General features: G+C 40.5%; 1 long non-coding RNA gene across 1 annotated transcript; it reads right to left on the bottom strand.

Moving 5' to 3' along the window:
* Positions 1–18389: 18389 nt before the first annotated feature.
* On the bottom strand, positions 18390–19493 carry LOC127151435 (uncharacterized). The gene is made up of 2 exons (XR_007824379.1): positions 19263–19493; positions 18390–18635 (listed from the first exon to the last, which is right to left on the bottom strand). It is a non-coding gene; the product is annotated as an uncharacterized LOC127151435 (long non-coding RNA).
* Positions 19494–25987: the final 6494 nt, after the last annotated feature.

Raw genomic sequence — 25987 nt, 5'->3', positions numbered from 1 at the left:
TGGTTTTAATTTTCACCACTTGATTTTTGTTTATTCATATATAGTATATCTTGGAAAGCCAATCCTTGTTCCCTTCTCCTCTCAGTATACTTCATCTTCTTTTCTTTAGCTTCAGTTCTTCTTACACGTTTGATCACACCCATTCACACAACTTTCTACTTTGTCCACATCTGTCAGGTTTAGAAAGAAAAAGAAACAATTAAAGAAAACATAATAGTCCATCGAAACTAGAGAAAGTTATTAAAGAAACGGACCAAATTTTAGTATGAATACTACTACTAATCTCTCGTTGATTGTGAGTTCGAGATACAAATTTTGTATATGAATACTACTTCAATTGAATGTTAGTCATGACAAGGATCATCTCTAATGACATTTCATGCTCAATAGCAAACATTGTCTTCCTCTATGAATTATTTTCATTACAACATGTTTGCCAGGAGTACTACTGCATAAAATTTAAAAGAAATATCAAAAAACACATTAACCTAAAACTCTTTTTTTTTTTTTTGGAACAAAAGAGAAGATGATGTGAATTAGCTGTAGGTGGACCAGAATATCACAACTAGAATGTGACATTCATAGATATGTATAATCAAAAGAGCCATGTGAAAGGAACAATATTATAGAAGCAGGAAGAAGAAAAGAACCAAACAAAAGGTTACTTATATGTAATAGCATTTAGATTGAGACGTCAAAAGTCCAAAAACTTAAACGATTAAAATATATATTAGCTTCATCCAAAAATGTACAAGAATAAAATAGGTAATACAAGAGTACTAGAAATTAGCTCACTCAGGTTTTCTGGGGTGGAAACATTGCTGCAAAGAGAAAAGACACAACCAAGTTTACAAAATTTATGAAGATCAACCGCATGGTTGGTATCCGTAGGGGAATCCTTAAATGTAGATGTGGATTCTGCACCAAGTATGCTAAGAATAATAAAAAAAATTACAACTGATTTCATTTTTTTCTTAATTTCAATTTTCTTGTGGTTCAAAATTATGTATCGTTGAGCACTTGGTTCTATAGAAAATAAGATTGAAAAACCCTCTATATATATATAGAAAAAAAAAACTCTTGGTTTAAACCACGACCCTACAAATCGGATTGAGGAAGAAACGGTATTCATGACGATACTATCGGAAAACGAACGTATTACGATGACACGCTGCCACGCTTCCCTTCACCTCAAGTTTTTGGACAAATGTAATTTCCGCTTGTGGCTAAATGCACCTTACACGTTAAAACCCTACAAATGTGGACGATCCATTAGTAGTTTACCAATTTGCTATTTTGAAAATTTACTTCAACATGCCCTTAAATTATGTTTGACACTCCCAACGGATTTTTTAGTTCTAAATATAACAAATAGACACACACATATATATAGTGCTACATCAATGATAGACCTAGACCATATCAATTAATAAGATCATAGTATCATTTGTTACATTTATAATTATTTTTCTTCAAAATATTACAACACGCTTCAGTTATTAAACCTAGAAGTGATCTCTATTCAAATTGTTTATTTATTTATTTTTCAGGATCATAACATATTTCTTCACCTAATTAGCTGAGTTATCAATCGACATAAAGAATTTTATTAGTATAAAACATATAGGTCAACTGACATGTGATATGTGTTAGCGATCATGAGGCTTACGATTTGAATCACTATATCCGCATCATATTTCTCTCCAATTACTAATTTAATATTAAATCAATTAGTATAAAAATAGAAAGTTGATGTCACAATTAGTATAAAAAGATATTATATTCGGACAAGGACTCGTGAACTCAAATAGACTACATAGTTTGGAGTAAGTTGAGAATCACCCACATTGAAAAGATAAAGAAAGATGTCACAACTTTTGTTGAAGAAATCGACGACGAACTATAGAATTACCAAAAACGTATGGAGAAATCGACACATTTGATATACGTAGTTTACGAACGAAGTGTTAGCTACATTTACGAGATAGAGAGAAAATCTATTATTAGAGAGAATGTTTTCTTAATACAAACGGTGCAAATGTTCTTTGTTGTTTGTAGCACCACATGACAAATTAAATTCAAGGCATTTCAACCATTTTTATTAGTTACAATTACCTTTCTTTCATTATTCAATTGATGTACGAAATGAAAAGTCAGTTCTTGTACTTATGATCTAATATTATGATTAAGTTAGAAATCAAGTACTTAAGCCTTTCAACGTTTGATTTTTGTAATACATTTTTCATTTTACTATAATTAATAATATTCACTCTTTTATATGAAATATGTTGGGTCATAAACAATAAAACAAATATTTTAGTACTTTAATAATTTATTGTTTTTGCACTTCATTTTTCCATCCATTTTAATATTTCATTTTAGAAAGAGTATCTCATAGCTTTTTTAAAGAAAACAATTTAAAAATTCAGAGTTAAAATAATTGGAACAAGGAATAAAGTTATTTAAAAAAAAAAAACTAAGAATCAAAAGCCATGCATAATCCTTCGTGAGTATTATTACTATTATTATTATTATTATTATTATTTCCTTTTCTCTTTGGGTGAAGGACACCCTAAAACCTATAATTACTTGAAGGATATGTTTTTCTTTGAAATATGTGAAGATTTGAATGGATACAGATGATTTAAAAATATATGGTTTTTCCTTATCAATAAAAAAACATAAAAAATTATAGCTCCCTTTATTCTTTCCTCTTCATTTTTTTCTCATTTATATACAATTACTCACACGCTACAGTATTCTATTAAGTAATCTTGTTGAAACACGTTGCATTCAAGAGATGCTAAATAACTTTTTTTGTTTTGAAAGACAAATCGTTCATGACCCATCGAGACCAAAGAAGAAACATAAAGTTATCTTATCGAAATAACCTGTGAATTTTTTTTGATTAAAATGAATTATTTCTATCGTTCCCTTATTCTCTAATCATTCAAATTAATTATTTTCACACTTTCCCGGTTCATCTATAATATCTCCTAAAAAAAATGAAATTAAAATAGTTCATTTTTTTTAACAATAAATGGAGGGGGAATTGAAACTCAACTTTTTAAATTGAAAATAGAAATAAAACAAACTTTAGAGGTATCATTTTGATTGTTATATAGCTGTGTAGGTTTCGAGAACTTTTTAGGATTATTTTTTAAGAGAAATTAGTGAGCTAGGAGTAATGAGAGGGTGTTATGGGGTGTCCACCTGGTGAAAATGCTCGATGCATCCAACTGACCCATCCTATCTTTTAAAACCAAAACACTTATTTCAAATTAAGATTAATTTTTAGTTTAACAATTATAAGGTGGACCGAGATTAGATCGTCAACCTTCAAACGGATAATTGGTGCCTTAGAAATATTTTCAAATCAACGAAATAAAATTTGTTTGTGAGATTATTAACCTTTATTCACCAATTCAACCACAAACACAAACACACACACAATCTATAGTAAAGCAAAAATTCTGGCAAAACACACTTAATTCTCGTATAGCATTAAAAGAGAGAAAGGGTGTAACGACCCAACTTTTCCGGACTAAGCTGAGGTCACTACCAAATACCAAAACTCGACAATTCAACATAAAATTTAAAACGGACCAGATACGATTCATTAAAACAGTATAAACCTTACAAAAGACAGTTTCGGGCCCTATTTTAAATAATTCAAAAAGTCACAAAATAAAATGTCAAGTCACCAGTCCAAAAATCACAATCAAAATATTCTGACAAAATACATAGCGGAAGCGAAAGAAAAACAGACGCGTCCATATGGCCTTCACGCATCCTTCCTGCCTCTCGTCGGTCTGCCCCTCGCTGTACTCCTACCTGAAAAGTTAAAGAAGAGAAAGGGTGAGTATAAACATACCCAGTAAGGGACCCACTACTGGGCCCGTTAGGGAACAACAGTTAACTTCCTATTCGGGGGTACCCTACATAACAGTCTAGTGGTTCCGTAGAACGCACATATCAGTCTAGTGCTCCCGAAGGATGCACATATCAGTCTAGTGCTCCCGAAGGATGCACATATCAGTCTAGTGCTCCCGAAGGATACACATATCAGTCTAGTGCTCCCGAAGGATGCACATATCAGTCTAGTGTTCCCGAAGGATACACATATCAGTCTAGTGTTCCCGAAGGATACACATATCAGTCTAGTGCTCCCGAAGGATACACATATCAGTCTAGTGCTCCCGAAGGATGCACATATCAGTAAGGCACACTACCCCGTAGATGAAGCTAACCGTTATCCCTCAGTCCAAACTAAACTGTCTACATCAGCCACATCCCAACGACATTCATATCACAGTCCCACCATAGGCTTTGTCAGTCAGATAGTATAGGTTTAAACATCTACACCCTCAGTTGCGTTATGCATTACCGATTCGCACGCCAAATAGGGAAACCCTAGGTCCAATCGACTAACCAACCAAAACCGGACTCACTGTCCTTCCCCATCCAAATTCCATGAACCACATCCAGACCAGTGTTTAATACATACTAAACCGTAACTTTAAGGTCCATCAACATATAATTTCAATCCACAAATAGCAGTCACAGTGTATTTTCATCAGACAAAATATAGTATCAGTACTTAACAGTCAACACGCATACAGATATTCAGTACAGTCACTAACGTGTAATCCCCTGTGGATTACTACGGTCTTAGCCTGGACTCGGGGTCCAGTAGTAGGAAAACCCTTACCTGAAACTTGGTTATGCCCCTCGATCGAAAACTACGCTCGACAGATCCACCTAACGAAACACGAAAGTTTTAGTTGATGACTTTAGTAGCAGTTGTTTTAAAAGGTCAGAAGCGATATCCGTTGACTTACCCAAGGAAAGGAAGCTATCTCCAACCAGGTCTGCCGCGGAACCCGAGAACTTAAGCGTCAACTCGTGAACCGAAGTGGAGGAAGGAAGGCTTAGGTGGCTTGGCTCGGCTCGGCTTGGACTCGGCTCGGCTCGGCTCGGCTCGGCTCGGCTTGGCTCGGCTTGGCTCGGCTCGGCTCGGCTCGGCTTGGACTCGGCTCGGCTCGGCTCGCGGCTCGGCTCGCGGCTCGCTCGGCTTGGGGCTCGGCTCGCGGCTTGGGGCTCGGCTCGGACAAGGATGGCGGCTCGGCTTCACGATCTCCTCGGCTGCGCGCGACGACAGACCCAAAAACAACCCGGCGATGGCGGCGACGGCGCTCCCCTCTGTTTCTGCCGGCGTCTGAATCAAGAGATGAGAACGGAGAGGCTGTCGGCGGTTGGAAGCGAGTCGGGATTGGATGGAGGCCGCGGCGGAATCCACTTCGACGCTCGTGGACGGAGGCGGAGAGGGAGAGATGGTGGCGGTGCGTCGGAAGGAGAAGAGATGAAAGAAGAAGGAGACACGGGTGGCGGCGCCGAAACGGACACGAAGATGGAGGGAGAGAGACGGCTGCGGCGCCGGGCAGATGAAACGACGAAGAAGGTGGAAGGGGCTCGGGCGGTGGCGCGGCGCGGAAGGGAGAAGAAAAAGAAGAAGATCGGGGAAGGGAAAAGAGAGAGGCGGCGCGCAAAAAAAAATTAGGGTTTTGTTTTAAAAAAAATTTATTACATATATATATATATATATATAATTCTTAATAACTATTTAATATTAATAATTTAAATTAAATAATAATATATATATTAAAAATATAAATAATAATAATAATAATAAAGTAATAATAATAATATATTTATAATATTAATATTAAATAAATAATAATTTATTTTATTGTTTTAGAAATATCACTATTTCTATAATATTAATTTATAATAATATTTATAATATTAATATTATAACAATTAAAATAAATATTAATAATAATAATAAAATCAATATTATATCATTATTATATCAATTTGCAATTTAAATAACACGAGAAAAATTTTTACCTTAAAAATTTCGGAGCGTTACATTCTTCCTTCCTTAGGGAACTTTCGTCCTCAAAAGTTTTATTCCTCGAACAGTTCGGGATAACGGGATCTCATGTCGTCTTCACGCTCCCATGTAGCCTCTTCTACCCGGTGATTCCGCCATAAGACTTTAACTAGGGGAATTTGTTTATTTCTCAACGTCTTCACCTCTCTAGCAAGCACCTCAACAGGTTGTTCAACATAACTCAAGTTTTCATCAATCTCTAGTGGCTCGTAATCCACTACATGGGATGGATCTGGCACGTACTTCCTCAACATAGAAACGTGAAACACATCATGGACTGTCGAGAGTGATGGAGGCAACGCCAAGCGGTAAGCTACAGGGCCAATCCGCTCCAGAATCTCAAATGGCCCAACAAAACGGGGACTCAACTTTCCCCTCCTTTCAAAACGCAAGACACCTTTCATAGGTGCTACCTTTAAGAACACTTTATCCCCTACCTCAAACTCAAGGTCCTTCCGCCTCACATCTGCATAACTCTTCTGCCTACTCTGAGCGGTATGCATGCGTGATCTAATCTTCTGAATTGCCTCGTTAGTAGACTGAACTAACTCAGGACCCACCAATCTCTGCTCACCTACCTCACCCCAGCAAACCGGGGATCTACAACATTTGCCGTACAGGGCCTCAAACGGTGCCATGCCAATAGTAGCCTGATAACTGTTATTATAAGCAAATTCCATCAAATGTAAGTGGGAGTCCCAGCTACCTGGAAATTCCAATGCACACGCCCGCAACATATCCTCTAAAACCTGGTTCAGACGCTCAGTCTGACCGTCAGTCTGTGGATGGAAAGCCGTACTAAAATCCAACCTCGTGCCCATAGCAGTCTGCAAACCCTTCCAAAATTTGGATGTGAAACGGGCATCCCTATCAGAAACAATCGACACTGGCACTCCATGTAATCTCACTATCTCAGACATGTACAACTGTGCCCACTTACTAGCAGTATAGGTGGATTTACCCGGAACGAAGTGCGCTGATTTAGTAAGTCGGTCCACCACAACCCAAATCACTGTAAAACCCCTCAGAGTTTTCGGTAGCCCTGTAATGAAATCCATGGACACGTTCTCCCACTTCCATTCCGGTATGCTCAAGGGTTGTAATAAACCCGCTGGTTTCTGCCTTGGTGCCTTAACCTGCTGACATACCAGGCATTTACTAACAAATTCTGCTACTTCCCTCTTCATGTTACGCCACCAATAAACCCGCTTCAGGTCCTGATACATCTTCGTACTACCTGGGTGCATGGAAAATGGGGAACTGTGCGCCTCAGATAATAATTCTGTCTTAACCGCACTATCTGACGGAACACAGAGGCGTCTCTCACACAACAGTCCACCATCAGAGGATAACGAGAACTCAGCCGTTTGCCCTGCCTCTGCTAGGCCACGTTTCTCAACCAGATAAGAATCGTTACTCTGAGCATCAATGATCCTCTGCCTCAAAGTCGGCTGTACCGTCAACTGGGCTAACTGCATAGTAACTGTCCCCACTGACACTGCAATCTCAGCCCGCTCGAGATCCCGATGCAATGGGGCCTGCCGGGTAATAAGTGCTGCTGAATGTGACACTTTCCTACTTAGAGCATCGGCTACCACATTTGCCTTGCCTGGATGATACAGTATCTCACAATCGTAATCCTTCACTAACTCAAGCCACCTTCGCTGTCTCATATTCAATTCTTTCTGAGTAAAGAAGTATTTCAAGCTCTTATGATCTGTGAATATCTGTATCTTTTCACCATATAAATAATGCCTCCATATTTTCAAAGCAAAAACCACTGCTGCCAACTCTAGATCATGTGTAGGGTAGTTCTTCTTATGACTCTTCAACTGACGAGACGCATAAGCGACCACCTTACCCTGCTGCATCAAAACACAACCCAGACCCTTCTTGGAAGCATCACTATAAATCACGAAACTGCCAGAACCATCGGGTACAGTAAGAACCGGTGCGGTAACTAGCTTCTGTTTAAGGGTCTGGAAACTGTCCTCACATGCCTTGCTCCAAACAAAAGGAACTCCCTTCCTGGTCAACTGAGTAAGAGGAGTAGCTATACGAGAAAAGTTCTCCACAAACCGTCGATAATAGCCCGCTAAACCCAGAAAACTGCGAACCTCACTGACTGTGGAAGGTCGGGTCCAACCGGTGACTGCCTCTATCTTAGCTGGATCTACAGAGACTCCAGCCTTAGAAACCACGTGGCCCAGAAAGGACACCTGCTTCAGCCAAAACTCGCACTTCGAGAACTTTGCATACAACTTATTATCCCGAAGTGTTTGCAAAACCATACGTAAATGCTCCTCATGTTCGGCCTCCGTCTTAGAGTATATCAAGATATCGTCGATAAACACAATCACAAAAGTATCTAGGAACTCCCTAAACACTCTGTTCATCAAGTCCATAAACACTGCCGGAGCATTCGTCAAACCAAAAGACATCACAATAAACTCGTAGTGTCCATATCTGGATCGAAATGCTGTCTTCGGTATATCCTCATCCTTAATCCTCAGCTGATGGTATCCCGACCGAAGATCAATCTTAGAGAACACTGTGGCTCCCTGTAACTGGTCAAATAGATCGTCAATCCTGGGCAAGGGATATCTGTTCTTTACGGTTACTTTGTTCAACTCCCTATAGTCAATGCACAGACGCATCGATCCGTCCTTCTTCTTAACGAATAAGACTGGCGCACCCCAAGGTGACACGCTCGGTCGAATGAACCCCTTATCAAGCAATTCCTGTAACTGTACCTTCAGTTCTTTCAGTTCTGCGGGGGCCATCCTGTAAGGGGCTCTGGATATAGGAACCGTGCCCGGCTCCAACTCTATGGCAAACTCAACCTCTCTGTGCGGAGGTAACCCTGGAAGTTTCTCAGGAAAAACGTCTGGATAGTCCCTCACTACTGGTTCTGACGACAGGGATACATCCGCCTCTCTAGTATCCACCACACTCGCTAAGATACCCCAAGTACCCTGACTGAGCAGTTTACTGGCCCTGATGGCTGAGATTACCTGAGGCAACGACTTTGACCCTCCTCCCTTAAATTTAAAACTGGCCATCGAGGGAGGGTTAAACGTTACCTCCTTACGTGAACAATCTATGCTGGCGTGGTTAGCGGCCAACCAATCCATACCCAGGATTACATCAAAGTCCAGCATATCCAGAACTATCAGCGTTACTTCAATCACATGGCCTACTATCTCAATCTGACATGCCTTCACCTTTTCCCTCGACAACATACATTCCCCGGAAGGAGTAGATACTGATAGAATATGGTGTAAGGGCTCTACCTCTAAGCGGGCATGCGACACAAATGCGGAAGAGATAAAAGAATGTGACGAACCCGAATCAAACAAAACTAAGGCGTAGTGCCCCAACACTGGGAGCGTACCTGTCACTACTGTGCCTGCCTTCTCGGCCTCAGTCCTGTTGGTAGCAAAGACCCTACCCTGATGTGGAGCACCTGCTCCCTGATTCTGCGCGATCCCCGTGACTCTCAACGGGCATCTATCAGCTGTATGTCCCTCTTGCCTGCACTTAAAGCAGGTCCTGGTCCCGAATAAGCAACGACCCAAATGGTGCTTCCCACAAGTGGTACACAACGGCTTCCCTCTGGCAGCCTCCCCTGCCTCAAAAGGTTTCTGCTGGAAGCTGCGAAACTCACCACCTGGTCTGAAATTCCGCTGTGGCACTGGAACAGGCTGCTGCTCAGCCTTCCTCTTCTGTCCCGACGTCGAACCTCTACCAGCGGTCTTAGACGAGTTGGCCCTCTCCTGTAAACTGAGATCCACTGCCAGGCGCAGTGCATCGGCATGAGTAGCGGGTCTGAAAGCTCGGACCAAACCCTGAATGTCCAGTCTGAGGCCTCTAACAAACTTATCAGCTCTGGCCGCCTCGGTCGCTATCATCTCGGGAGCGAAGCGGGATAACATGTCAAACTCCGCATCATACTGCTCCACTGTCATGTCACCCTGCTCTAAGTTCAGAAACTCCTGCCGCTTGGCATCTCTCAAACTGGCAGAGAAGAATTTCGCATAGAAACTCTCCTTGAACTGCTGCCACGTGATCTGACTCACATCACCACCTAGCATCCTCTCTGTAGTCTCCCACCATGCAGTACCTCTGTCAGTCAACATAAAAACAGCGCACTGAACTTTCTGATCCTCAGGGCATTTCATGTAACGGAATATGGTCTCCAAGGACGATAGCCACATCTGAGCTCTGGTGGGGTCCTCCAAAGACCCATCAAACGTCGTGGGATTATACTTCCTGAAATCCCTCAGATGCTTAGCCTCTGCCGACAACTGATCCGGCACAAACTGGGGTGCAACTGGTACCGGAGTCGGAGCTGGAGCAGGAACTGGTGCTGGAGCTGGCGCTGGAGCTGGCGCCGGCGTTGGCGAGGCAGGCTTCTGCTGCTCCCGCATTTGCATAATCATATCTCTAAACCTCTGCTCCATGGCGGCTAGGTCCGCATGAGTAACTGGCGCAGCCGGGTCAGGGGCTTGGGCTACAGGCTGCACCTCAGGCTGAACGCGTCCTGCTCCCCTTCCTCGGCCTCCTCGGCCACCCCTTCGTGCACCTCTCCTTGGTGGCATTTCCCTAACAACCACCAACGATTCCTTTAGTCACAAATGGTAATTGAATTTGCAGTTTAACTTAGGTAAGGTAATGCATGTAGAGTTATACATATACTTTCATGAGAGCGTACCTGACGAGCGGCAAGGATCGTTTCAGCCATAAGGACACAAAACACAGACTCACATTATAAGTCAGTCTACAGAACCTAAAACTTAGGCTCTGATACCAACTGTAACGACCCAACTTTTCCGGACTAAGCTGAGGTCACTACCAAATACCAAAACTCGACAATTCAACATAAAATTTAAAACGGACCAGATACGATTCATTAAAACAGTATAAATCTTACAAAAGACAGTTTCGGGCCCTATTTTAAATAATTCAAAAAGTCACAAAATAAAATGTCAAGTCACCAGTCCAAAAATCACAATCAAAATATTCTGACAAAATACATAGCGGAAGCGAAAGAAAAACAGACGCGTCCATATGGCCTTCACGCATCCTTCCTGCCTCTCGTCGGTCTGCCCCTCGCTGTACTCCTACCTGAAAAGTTAAAGAAGAGAAAGGGTGAGTATAAACATACCCAGTAAGGGACCCACTACTGGGCCCGTTAGGGAACAACAGTTAACTTCCTATTCGGGGGTACCCTACATAACAGTCTAGTGGTTCCGTAGAACGCACATATCAGTCTAGTGCTCCCGAAGGATGCACATATCAGTCTAGTGCTCCCGAAGGATGCACATATCAGTCTAGTGCTCCCGAAGGATACACATATCAGTCTAGTGCTCCCGAAGGATGCACATATCAGTCTAGTGTTCCCGAAGGATACACATATCAGTCTAGTGCTCCCGAAGGATGCACATATCAGTAAGGCACACTACCCCGTAGATGAAGCTAACCGTTATCCCTCAGTCCAAACTAAACTGTCTACATCAGCCACATCCCAACGACATTCATATCACAGTCCCACCATAGGCTTTGTCAGTCAGATAGTATAGGTTTAAACATCTACACCCTCAGTTGCGTTATGCATTACCGATTCGCACGCCAAATAGGGAAACCCTAGGTCCAATCGACTAACCAACCAAAACCGGACTCACTGTCCTTCCCCATCCAAATTCCATGAACCACATCCAGACCAGTGTTTAATACATACTAAACCGTAACTTTAAGGTCCATCAACATATAATTTCAATCCACAAATAGCAGTCACAGTGTATTTTCATCAGACAAAATATAGTATCAGTACTTAACAGTCAACACGCATACAGATATTCAGTACAGTCACTAACGTGTAATCCCCTGTGGATTACTACGGTCTTAGCCTGGACTCGGGGTCCAGTAGTAGGAAAACCCTTACCTGAAACTTGGTTATGCCCCTCGATCGAAAACTACGCTCGACAGATCCACCTAACGAAACACGAAAGTTTTAGTTGATGACTTTAGTAGCAGTTGTTTTAAAAGGTCAGAAGCGATATCCGTTGACTTACCCAAGGAAAGGAAGCTATCTCCAACCAGGTCTGCCGCGGAACCCGAGAACTTAAGCGTCAACTCGTGAACCGAAGTGGAGGAAGGAAGGCTTAGGTGGCTTGGCTCGGCTCGGCTTGGACTCGGCTCGGCTCGGCTCTGCTCGGCTCGGCTCGGCTCGGCTCGGCTCGACTCGGCTTGGCTCGGCTTGGCTCGGCTCGGCTTGGACTCGGCTCGGCTCGGCTCGGCTCGGCTCGCGGCTCGGCTCGCGGCTCGCTCGGCTTGGGGCTCGGCTCGCGGCTTGGGGCTCAGCTCGGACAAGGATGGCGGCTCGGCTTCACGATCTCCTCGGCTGCGCGCGACGACAGACCCAAAAACAACCCGGCGATGGCGGCGACGGCGCTCCCCTCTGTTTCTGCCGGCGTCTGAATCAAGAGATGAGAACGGAGAGGCTGTCGGCGGTTGGAAGCGAGTCGGGATTGGATGGAGGCCGCGGCGGAATCCACTTCGACGCTCGTGGACGGAGGCGGAGAGGGAGAGATGGTGGCGGTGCGTCGGAAGGAGAAGAGATGAAAGAAGAAGGAGACACGGGTGGCGGCGCCGAAAGGGACACGAAGATGGAGGGAGAGAGACGGCTGCGGCGCCGGGCAGATGAAACGACGAAGAAGGTGGAAGGGGCTCGGGCGGTGGCGCGGCGCGGAAGGGAGAAGAAAAAGAAGAAGATCGGGGAAGGGAAAAGAGAGAGGCGGCGCGCAAAAAAAAATTAGGGTTTTGTTTTAAAAAAAATTTATTACATATATATATATATATAATTCTTAATAACTATTTAATATTAATAATTTAAATTAAATAATAATATATATATTAAAAATATAAATAATAATAATAATAATAAAGTAATAATAATAATATATTTATAATATTAATATTAAATAAATAATAATTTATTTTATTGTTTTAGAAATATCACTATTTCTATAATATTAATTTATAATAATATTTATAATATTAATATTATAACAATTAAAATAAATATTAATAATAATAATAAAATCAATATTATATCATTATTATATCAATTTGCAATTTAAATAACACGAGAAAAATTTTTACCTTAAAAATTTCGGAGCGTTACAGCGCCAGTTTTATTTGTTAAGAAGAAGGATGGATCGATGCGTCTATGCATTGACTATAGGGAGTTGAACAAGGTAACCGTAAAGAACAGATATCCCTTGCCCAGGATCGACGATCTATTTGACCAGTTACAGGGAGCCACAGTGTTCTCTAAGATTGATCTTTGGTCGGGATACCATCAGCTGAGGATTAAGGATGGGGATGTACCGAAGACAGCATTTCGTTCCAGATATGGACACTACGAGTTTATTGTGATGTCTTTTGGTTTGACGAATGCTCCGGCAGTGTTTATGGACTTGATGAACAGAGTGTTTAGGGAGTTCCTAGATACTTTTGTGATCGTGTTTATCGACGATATCTTGATATACTCCAAGACGGAGGCCGAACATGAGGAGCATTTACGTATAGTTCTGGAAACACTTCGGGATAATAAGTTGTATGCAAAGTTCTCGAAATGCGAGTTTTGGCTGAAGCAGGTGTCTTTTCTGGGCCACGTGGTTTCTAAGGCTGGAGTCTCTGTGGATCCAGCTAAGATAGAGGCAGTCACCGGTTGGACCCGACCTTCCACAGTCAGTGAGGTTCGTAGCTTTCTGGGTTTAGTGGGTTATTATCGACGGTTTGTGGAGAACTTTTCTCGTATAGCTACTCCTCTCACTCAGTTGACCAGGAAAGGAGCTCCTTTTGTTTGGAGCAAGGCATGTGAGGACAGTTTCCAGAACCTTAAACAGAAGCTAGTTACCGCACCAGTTCTTACTGTACCTGATGGTTCTGGCAGTTTTGTGATTTATAGTGATGCTTCCAAGAAGGGTTTGGGTTGTGTTTTGATGCAGCAGGGTAAGGTGGTCGCTTATGCGTCTCGCCAGTTGAAGAGTCATGAGCAGAACTACCCTACACATGATTTAGAGTTGGCAGCAGTGGTCTTTGCTTTGAAAATATGGAGGCATTACTTATATGGTGAAAAGATACAGATATTCACGGATCATAAGAGCTTGAAATACTTCTTTACTCAGAAAGAATTGAATATGAGACAGCGAAGGTGGCTTGAGTTAGTGAAGGATTACGATTGTGAGATACTGTATCATCTAGGCAAGGCAAATGTGGTAGCTGATGCTCTTAGTAGAAAGGTATCACATTCGGCAGCACTTATTACCCGACAGGCCCCATTGCATCGGGATCTCGAGCGGGCTGAGATTGCAGTGTCAGTGGGGGCAGTCACTATGCAGTTAGCCCAGTTGACGGTACAGCCGACTTTGAGGCAAAGGATCATTGATGCTCAGAGTAACGATCCTTATCTGGTTGAGAAACGTGGCCTAGCAGAGGCAGGGCAAGCGGTTGAGTTCTCATTATCCTCTGATGGTGGACTTTTGTTCGAGAGACGCCTCTGTGTGCCGTCGGATAGTGCGGTTAAGACAGAATTATTATCTGAGGCTCACAGTTCCCCATTTTCCTTGCACCCAGGTAGTACGAAGATGTATCAGGACCTGAAGCGGGTTTATTGGTGGCGTAACATGAAGAGGGAAGTAGCAGAATTTGTTAGTAGATGCTTGGTGTGTCAGCACGTTAAGGCACCAAGGCAGAAACCAGCGGGTTTATTACAACCCTTGAGCATACCGGAATGGAAGTGGGAAAACGTGTCCATGGATTTCATTACAGGGCTGCCGAGAACTCTGAGGGGTTTTACAGTGATTTGGGTTGTGGTGGACAGACTTACCAAATCAGCGCACTTCGTTCCGGGTAAATCCACCTATACTGCTAGTAAGTGGGCACAGCTGTACATGTCTGAGATAGTGAGATTACATGGAGTGCCAGTGTCGATTGTTTCTGATAGAGATGCCCGTTTCACTTCCAAATTCTGGAAGGGTTTGCAGACTGCTATGGGCACGAGGTTAGACTTTAGTACAACTTTCCATCCACAGACTGACGGTCAGACTGAGCGTCTGAACCAAGTTTTAGAGGATATGTTGGGAGCGTGTGCATTGGAATTTTCAGGTAGCTGGGACTCCCACTTACATTTGATGGAATTTGGTTATAATAACAGTTATCAGGCTACTATTGGCATGGCACCATTTGAGGCCTTGTACGACAAATGTTGTAGATCCCCGGTTTGCTGGGGTGAGGTGGGTGAGCAGAGATTGATGGGCCCTGAGTTAGTTCAGTCTACCAACGAAGCGATACAGAAGATTAGATCACGCATGCATATCGCTCAGAGTAGACAGAAGAGTTATGCAGATGTGAGGCGGAAGGATCTCGAATTTGAGGTAGGGGACAAGGTGTTCTTAAAGGTAGCACCTATGAGAGGTGTCTTACGATTTGAAAGGAGGAGAAAACTGAGTCCCCGTTTTGTTGGGCCATTTGAGATTCTGGAGCGGATTGGCCCTGTGGCTTATCGCTTGGCGTTGCCACCATCACTCTCGACAGTTCACGATGTGTTTCATGTCTCTATGTTGAGGAAGTACGTGCCAGATGCATCCAATGTAGTGGATTACGAGCCACTAGAGATTGATGAAAACTTGAGCTATACTGAACAACCTGTTGAGGTGCTTGCTAGAGAGGTGAAAACGTTGAGGAATAAAGAAATCCCTCTGGTTAAAGTCTTATGGCGGAATCACCGGGTAGAAGAGGCTACGTGGGAGCGTGAAGATGACATGAGGTCCCGTTATCCCGAACTGTTCGAGGAATAAAACTTTCGAGGACGAAAGTTCCCTAAGGAGGGAAGAATGTAACGCCCCGAAAATTCGAGGTAAAATTTTCTCGTTTTATGTAAATTTTTTTCGGAAATCTAAAATGTTGGTGTAAATTGATATAATAATAATATAATATTTATTATATTATTATTATTATTATTTATTTTATTTATTATAATATTAATATTATAATAATTATTATTATTTAATATTATAGTAATATTATTATTTTAAAACAATAACAATATTATTATCTAATGTTAAATTTATTTTTATTATTTAATATTAATATTACTATATATTATTATTGTTACCTTATATTATTATTATTATTTTATAATTATTAAAAGTATATATATATATATATAATAAATTTTTTTTTTAAAAAACCCTAAGAGGGCGCGCGCGACACAGACCCCCCCCCCTTCATTTCCGTTTTCTTCTCCACCGCCTTCACGAAGCGCCGCCGCCATCTCTTCCTCTTCATTCTCTTCTCCTTCCGACCGTTTCCGCCACCATCTCTCTTCCTCTCCGTCTCCGTCCGTGTGGTAGTCGTCCGCCTTCGTCTCCGTCGTCGGAATCTCACCGCCGCGGCTTCCTACCATTTCGGGTCTCCTCTCGGGTTCAAACAACCGAACGCCGCCGTGCGTCCTTCGTCCGACCATATCCGCCGTCGCCCTCCGCCGCGTGGAAGTAGGGCCAGTCGTCGGACAAGCTGCGAATCATCCCGGTCGTCGAACGCGGAAATCCGTCGCTCGTGGTTGCTCCGGTTTCAATCGAACCCGACCCGAATCACGAATCCAAGCCGACCCGAACCGGAGACCGAGCTGAGCTGCGCCACGAGCCGCGCCACAAGCCGCGCCACGAGTTGAGCCACGAGCCGAATTAAGCCGAAGACCAAGCCGAGCCGAGTTGAGTTGAGCCGAGCCGCGAGCCGAGTTGAGCCGAGCCGAGGCCAAGCCGAACCGAGCCAAGAGTGAGTCGAGCCGAGGCCAGGCCGAGCCGAGCCGAGCCGAGCCGAGCTCCCTGTTCACCGAGCCACCTAAGCGTTCCTTCCTCCACTCCGGGTCACGGTGAGTTTTCGGTAAGGATTGTTTTCGATGAATTCCCTAATGTTGCTACATCCGATTCGAGTTTGAATATTGGAATAAGATATGGCCCTACTTTTCTCCCTTGAAGGTAGTAAGGAGTTGACGCTTAAGTTCTCGGGTCCCGCGGCAGACTTGTTTGGAGATAGCTTTCCTTTCCTTGGGTAAGTCAACGGGTGTCGTTTTGGACCTTTTAAAACGACTTCTACTAGAGTCATCAACTAAAACCTTTGTGTTTTCGTTTAGGTTGATCCGTTGAGCGTGGATTCGATCGAGGGGCATAACCGAGTTTCAGGTAAGGGTTTTCCTACTACTGGACCTCGGATCGAGGCTGAAAACGTGGAAATCCACAGGGGATTACACGTTAGTGACTGTACTGAATAACTGTATGCGTGTTGACTGTTAAGCACTGTTATTATATTTTGTCTGATGTAAAGATACTGTGACTGCTAATTGTAGATTGAGATTTTATGTTGATGGACCTTGAAGTTACGGTTCAGTATGTAGTAAAGCATTGGTCTGGATGTTGATCATGGAGTTTGGACGGGGAAGGACAGTGAGTCCGGTTTTGGTTGGTTAGTTGATTGGGTCTAGGGTTTTCCCTAATGGTGTGCGAATTGGTGATGCGTATAGAAACTGAGGGCGTAGTTGTTTAAACCTATACTATCTGACTGACAAAGCCTATGGCGGAACTGTAATATGAATGCCGTTGGGGTTTGACTGATGTAGACGGTTTAGTATGGACTGAGGGGTAACGGTTAGCTTCATCTATGGGGTAGTGTGCCTTACGGATATGTGCATCCTTCGGGAGCACTAGACTGATGTGTGCATCCTTCGGGAGCACTAGACTGATATGTGCATCCTTCGGGAGCACTAGACTGATATGTGCATCCTTCGAGAGCACGAGACTGATGCGTGCATCCTTCGGGAGCACTAGACTGATATGTGCATCCTTCGGGAGCACTAGACTGATGTGTGCATCCTTCGGGAGCACTAGACTGATATGTGCGTTCTACGGAACCACTAGACTGTTATGTAGGGTACCCCCGAATAGGAAGTTAACTGTTGTCCCCTAACGGGCCCAGTAGTGGGTCCCTTACTTGGTATGTTTATACTCACCCTTTTCTCTTCTTTAACTTTTCAGGTAAGGGCACAGCGAGGGGCAGACCGACGAGAGGCAGGAAGGACGCGTGAAGGCCATATGGACGCGTCTGGTTTTCTTATCGCTTCCGCTATGTATTTTGTCAGAATATTTGACTTGTGATTTTGAACTGATGACTTGAGTTTTTATTTGAGACTTTTTATGATTGATTTAAAATAGGGCCCGAAACTGTCTTTTTGTAATGTTTCTAATGCTTTTAATGAATCGTAACTGGTCCGTTTTAAATTTTATGTTGAATGGTCGAGTTTTGGTATTTGGTAGTGACCTCAGCTTAGTCCGGAAAGTTGGGTCGTTACAACGAACGTATTACGACATGCAAAAACTTGAAACTTTATTTATATCAAAACAAAACATATGCTTAAATATGAAATAATAATCTTTTTAAACCAATGGTTTTAATTTTCATCACTTGATTTTTGTTTATTCATATATAGTATATCTTGGAAAGCCAATCCTCGTTCCCTTCTCCTCTCAGTATACTTCATCTTCTTTTCTTTAGCATCAGTTCTTCTTACACGTTTGATCACACCCATTCACACAACTTTCTACTTTGTCCACATCTGTCAGGTTTAGAAAGAAAAAGAAACAATTAAAGAAAACATAATAGTCCATCAAAACTAGAGAAAGTTATTAAAGAAACGGACCAAATTTTAGTATGAATACTACTACAAATCTCTCGTTGATTGTGAGTTCGAGATACAAATTTTGTATATGAATACTACTCTAATTGAATGTTAGTCATGACAAGGATCATCTCTAATGACATTTCATGCTCAATAGCAAACATTGTCTTCCTCTATGAATTATTTTCATTACAACATGTTTGCCAGCAGTACTACTGCTTAAAATTTAAAAGAAATATCAAAAAACACATTAACCTAAAACTCTTTTTTTTTTTTTTTTGGAACAAAAGAGAAGATGATGTGAATTAGCTGTAGGTGGACCAGAATATCACAACTAGAATGTGACATTCATAGATAAGTATAATCAAAAGAGCCATGTGAAAGGAACAATATTATAGAAGCCGGAAGAAGAAAAGAACCAAACAAGAGGTTACTTATATGTAATAGCATTTAGATTGAGACGTCAAAAGTCCAAAAACTTAAACGATTAAAATATATATTAGCTTCATCCAAAAATGTACAAGAATAAAATAGGTAATACAAGAGTACTAGAAATTAGCTCACTCAGGTTTTCTGGGGTGGAAACATTGCTGCAAAGAGAAAAGACACAACCAAGTTTACAAAATTTATGAAGATCAACCGCATGGTTGGTATCCGTAGGGGAATCCTTAAATGTAGATGTGGATTCTGCACCAAGTATGCTAAGAATAATCAAAAAAATTACAACTGATTTCATTTTTTTCTTAATTTCAATTTTCTTGTGGTTCAAAATTATGTATCGTTGAGCACTTGGTTCTATAGAAAATAAGATTGAAAAACCCTCTATATATATATAGAAAAAAAAACTCTTGGTTTAAACAACGACCCTACAAATCGGATTGAGGAAGAAACGATATTCATGACGATACTATCGGAAAACGAACGTATTACGATGACACGCTGCCACGCTTCCCTTCACCTCAAGTTTTTGGACAAATGTAATTTCCGCTTGTGGCTAAATCCACCTTACACGTTAAAACCCTACAAATGTGGACGATCCATTTGTAGTTTACCAATTTGCTATTTTGAAAATTTACTTCAACATGCCCTTATATTATGTTTGACACTCCCAACGGATTTTTTAGTTCTAAATATAACAAATAGACACACACATATATATAGTGCTACATCAATGATAGACCTAGACCATATCAATTAATAAGATCATAGTATCATTTGTTACATTTATAATTATTTTTCTTCAAAATATTACAACACGCTTAAGTTATTAAACCTAGAAGTGATCTCTATTCCAATTGTTTATTTATTTATTTTTCAGGATCATAACATATTTCTTCACCTAATTAGCTGAGTTATCAATCGACATAAAGAATTTTATTAGTATAAAACATATAGGTCAACTGACATGTGATATGTGTTAGCGATCATGAGGCTTACGATTTGAATCACTATATCCGCATCATATTTCTCTCCAATTACTAATTTAATATTAAATCAATTAGTATAAAAATAGAAAGTTGATGTCACAATTAGTATAAAAAGATATTATATTCGGACAAGGACTCGTGAACTCAAATAGACTACATAGTTTGGAGTAAGTTGAGAATCACCCACATTGAAAAGATAAAGAAAGATGTCACAACTTTTGTTGAAGAAATCGACGACGAACTATAGAATTACCAAAAACGTATGGAGAAATCGACACATTTGATATACGTAGTTTACGAACGAAGTGTTAGCTACATTTACGAGATAGAGAGAAAATCTATTATTAGAGAGAATGTTTTCTTAATACAAACGGTGCAAATGTTCTTTGTTGTTTGTAGCACCACATGACAAATTAAATTCAAGGCATTTCAACCATTTTTATTAGTTACAATTACCTTTCTTTCATTATTCAATTGATGTACGAAATGAAAAGTCAGTTCTTGTACTTATGATCTAATATTATGATTAAGTTAGAAATCAAGTACTTAAGCCTTTCAATGTTTGATTTTTGTAATACATTTTTCATTTTACTATAATTAATAATATTCACTCTTTTATATGAAATATGTTGGGTCATAAACAATTAAACAAATATTTTAGTACTTTAATAATTTATTGTTTTTGCACTTCATTTTTCCATCCATTTTAATATTTCATTTTAGAAAGAGTATCTCATAGCTTTTTTAAAGAAAACAATTTAAAAATTCAGAGTTAAAATAATTGGAACAAGGAATAAAGTTATTTAAAAAAAAAAACTAAGAATCAAAAGCCATGCATAATCCTTCGTGAGTATTATTACTATTATTATTATTATTATTATTTCCTTTTCTCTTTGGGTGAAGGACACCCTAAAACCTATAATTACTTGAAGGATATGTTTTTCTTTGAAATATGTGAAGATTTGAATGGATACAGATGATTTAAAAATATATGGTTTTTCCTTATCAATAAAAAAACATAAAAAATTATAGCTCCCTTAATTCTTTCCTCTTCATTTTTTTCTCATTTATATACAATTACTCACACGCTACAGTATTCTATTAAGTAATCTTGTTGAAACACGTTGCATTCAAGAGATGCTAAATAACTTTTTTTGTTTAGGAAGACAAATCGTTCATGACCCATCGAGACCAAAGAAGAAACATAAAGTTATCTTATCGAAATAACCTGTGAATTTTTTTTTGATTAAAATGAATTATTTCTATCGTTCCCTTATTTTCTAATCATTCAAATTAATTATTTTCACACTTTCCCGGTTCATCTATAATATCTTCTAAAAAAATGAAATTAAAATAGTTCATTTTTGTTAACAATAAATGGAGGGGGAATTGAAACTCAACTTTTTAAATTGAAAATAGAAATAAAACAAACTTTAGAGGTATCATTTTGATTGTTATATAGCTGTGTAGGTTTCGAGAACTTTTTAGGATTATTTTTTAAGAGAAATTAGTGAGCTAGGAGTAATGAGAGGGTGTTATGGGGTGTCCACCTAGTGAAAATGCTCGATGCATCCAACTGACCCATCCTATCTTTTAAAACCAAAACACTTATTTCAAATTAAGATTAATTTTTAGTTTAACAATTATAAGGTGGACCGAGATTAGATCGTCAACCTTCAAACGGATAATTGGTGCCTTAGAAATATTTTCAAATCAACGAAATAAAATTTGTTTGTGAGATTATTAACCTTTATTCACCAATTCAACCACAAACACACACACACACACAATCTATAGTAAAGCAAAAATTCTGGCAAAACACACTTAATTCTAGTATAGCATTAAAAGAGAGAAAGGGCTCCTTTTTACCCATTGCTCATAATTAACGACATGCAAAAACTTGAAACTTTATTTATATCGAAACAAAATATATGCTTAAATATGAAATAATAATCTTTTTAAACCAATGGTTTTAATTTTCATCACTTGATTTTTGTTTATTCATATATAGTATATCTTGGAAAGCCAATCCTCGTTCCCTTCTCCTCTCAGTATACTTCATCTTCTTTTCTTTAGCATCAGTTCTTCTTACACGTTTGATCACACCCATTCACACAACTTTCTACTTTGTCCACATCTGTCAGGTTTAGAAAGGAAAAGAAACAATTAAAGAAAACATAATAGTCCATCGAAACTAGAGAAAGTTATTAAAGAAACGGACCAAATTTTAGTATGAATACTACTACTAATCTCTCGTTGTGTAACGACCCAACTTTCCGGACTAAGCTAAGGTCAATATTAAGTTATTAAACCTAGAAGTGATCTCTATACCAATTGTTTATTTATTTATTTTTCAGGATCATAACATATTTCTTCACCTAATTAGCTGAGTTATCAATCGACATAAAGAATTTTATTAGTATAAAACATATAGGTCAACTGACATGTGATATGTGTTAGCGATCATGAGGCTTACAATTTGAATCACTATATCTGCATCATATTTCTCTCCAATTACTAATTTAATATTAAATCAATTAGTATAAAAATAGAAAGTTGATGTCACAATTAGTATTGTAACGCCCCGAATTTTCGAGGTAAACTTTTACCGTTTTATGTAATTTTTCGGGAATTTTAAATTTGGATTTATTTCTGGAATTCTGAAATTTATATTTTTAAATTTATATAATAATAATATAATAGTAATTATATCATTATTTTTATTAGTATTTATTTTTATCCTTATATAAAATTTAATATTAATATTTTCTATTATTATTATTATTATTAGTATTATTGTTATTAATAAAATTTTTTAAAGTTAATATATATATGTATATAATAATAATACTTTATAGATTTGTTTATTATTAATTATGATAATTAAAAAATTGATATATATATATATATATATAATAATAATAATATCCTATTTATTTTATTATTAAAAGTTATATATATATATATATATATATAATAATAATAATAATAATAATAATAATAATAATTTTTTTTAAAAAACGTAACCCTAACCCGCGCACGACACAGACCCCCCCCTTCTTTTTCGTTTCCGCTTTCTTCTTCTCCACCGCGCCGCGAGCCCCATCGGTTTTCTCTTCTTCCTCCATCCTCCACCCGACGCCGCCATCCACCGCCTCCATCTCTTTCTTCTTCGTTTCTGCATCACCGCCGGCTCCTTCGTCTCCAGCTTGGTTGTTCTTCAGCCGACGCGACCTCAGCCCTTCTTCTCCTTCTTCTCCGGTCAACCCGAGCCCACAGTCGCAGTCGTGAAGCTTACCGGATCTCCGTTTCGCAGCCAGCCAACGCCACCGCCGCCTGTCCATTTGTTTCCACCGCCGAACGCTCCTCCGTTGGCCGTCCGCCGCATTGAAGCGAGTTGCACCGTTCGCCAAGCGGCCGGCGGCGAGCCTTCAACGATCGTGGAGCTCGAGTATTGTAGGCGCCGCGCGAAGCCAAGCCGAGTCGTGAATCTCAGCCGAGCCGCGAGCCGTACCCGAGTCGAGCCGAAAACTGAGCCGAGCCGAGCCGAGGACCGAGCCGAGCCGAGAACCAAGCCGAGCCGAGCCGAGTCGAGCCGAGAACCAAGCCGAGCCGAGCCGAGCCGAGCCGAGCCGAGAAGCAAGCCGAGCCGAGAACCAAGCCGAGCCGAGCCGAGCCGAGCCGAGAACCAAGCCGAGCCGAGCCGAGCCGAGCCGAGAACCAAGCCGAGTTAAGCCGAGCCGAGCCGAGCCGAGCTGAGCCGAGTCCAAGCCGAGCTGAGCCGAGCCACCTAAGCCTTCCTTCCTCCACTTCGGTTCACGGTGAGTCTTCGGTAAGGTTTTGTTTGATGAATTCCCTAATGTTGCCATATCCGATTCGAGTTGATTATTGGAATAAGTTTTGATCCTATCTTTCACCCCTTAAAGGTAGTAAGGAGTTGACGTTTAAGCCCTCGGGTTCTGCGGCAGGCTTGGTTGGAGATAGCTTCCTTTCCTTGGGTAAGTCAACGGGTGTCGTTTCGGACCTTTTAAAACGACTTCTACTAGAGTCATCAACTAAAACCTTTGTGTTTTCGTTTAGGTTGATCCGTTGAGCGTGGATTCAATCGAGGGGCATAACCGAGTATCAGGTAAGGGTTTTCCTACTACTGGACCCCGAATCCAGGCTGAAAACGTAGTAATCCACAAGGGATTACACGTTAGTGACTGTACTGAATAACTGTATGCGTGTTGACTGTTAAGCACTGTTATTATATTTTGTCTGATGTAAAGATACTGTGACTGCTAATTGTAGATTGAGATTTTATGTTGATGGACCTTGAAGTTACGGTTCAGTATGTAGTAAAGCATTGGTCTGGATGTTGATCATGGAGTTTGGACGGGGAAGGACAGTGAGTCCGGTTTTGGTTGGTTAGTTGATTGGGTCTAGGGTTTTCCCTAATGGTGTGCGAATTGGTGATGCGTATAGCAACTGAGGGCGTAGTTGTTTAAACCTATACTATCTGACTGACAAAGCCTATGGCGGAACTGTAATATGAATGCCGTTGGGGTATGACTGATGTAGACGGTTTAGTATGGACTGAGGGGTAAAGGTTAGCTTCATCTATGGGGTAGTGTGCCTTACGGATAGGTGCATCCTTCGGGAGCACTAGACTGATAGGTGCATCCTTCGAGAGCACTAGACAGACGTGTGCATCCTTCGGGAGCACGAGACTGATACGTGCATCCTTCGGGAGCACCAGACTGATACGTGCATCCTTCGGGAGCACCAGACTGATACGTGCATCCTTCGGGAGCACCGGACTGATATGTGCCTCCTTCGGGAGCACTAGACTGATATGTGCGTTCTACGGAACCACTAGACTGTTATGTAGGGTACCCCCGAATAGGAAGTTAACTGTTGTCCCCTAACGAGCCCAGTAGTGGGTCCCTTACTGGGTATGTTTATACTCACCCTTTTCTCTTCTTTAACTTTTCAGGTAAGGGCACAGCGAGGGGCAGACCGACGAGAGGCAGGAAGGACGCGTGAAGGCCATATGGACGCGTCTGGTTTTCTTATCGCTTCCGCTATGTATTTTGTCAGAATATTTTGACTTGTGATTTTGAACTGGTGACTTGAGTTTTTATTTGTGACTTTTTGATTGATTTAAAATAGGGCCCGAAACTGTCTTTTTGTAAGGTTTCTAATGCTTTAATGAATCGTAACTGGTCCGTTTTAAATTTTATGTTGAATGGTCGAGTTTTGGTATTTGGTGGTGACCTCAGCTTAGTCCGGAAAGTTGGGTCGTTACAAGTATAAAAAGATATTATATTCGGACAAGGACTCGTGAACTCAAATAGATTACATAGTTTGGAGTAAGTTGAGAATCACCCACATTGAAAAGATAAAGAGAGATGTCACAACTTTTGTTGAAGAAATGACGACGAACTATAAAATTACCAAAAACGTATGGAGAAATCGACACATTTGATATACGTAGTTTACGAACGAAGTGTTAGCTACATTTACGAGATAGAGAGAAAATCTATTATTAAAGAGAATGTTTTCTTAATACAAACGGTGCAAATGTTCTTTGTTGCTTGTAGCACCACATAACAAATTAAATTCAAGGCATTTCAACCATTTTTATTTGTTACAATTACCTTTCTTTCATTATTCAATTGATGTACGAAATGAAAAGCCAGTTCTTGTACTTATGATCTAATATTATGATTAAGTTAGAAATCAAGTACTTAACCCTTTCAACGTTTGATTTTTGTAATACATTTTTCATTTTACTATAATTAATAATATTCATTCTTTTATATTTTTATATGAAATATGTTGGGTCATAAACAATAAAACAAATATTTTAGTTCTTTA

The sequence above is a fragment of the Cucumis melo genome, chromosome 1 (assembly GCF_025177605.1).
Source record: "Cucumis melo cultivar AY chromosome 1, USDA_Cmelo_AY_1.0, whole genome shotgun sequence".
NCBI lineage: Eukaryota > Viridiplantae > Streptophyta > Magnoliopsida > Cucurbitales > Cucurbitaceae > Cucumis > Cucumis melo.
This window is presented reverse-complemented; position numbering and strand designations above follow the sequence as displayed.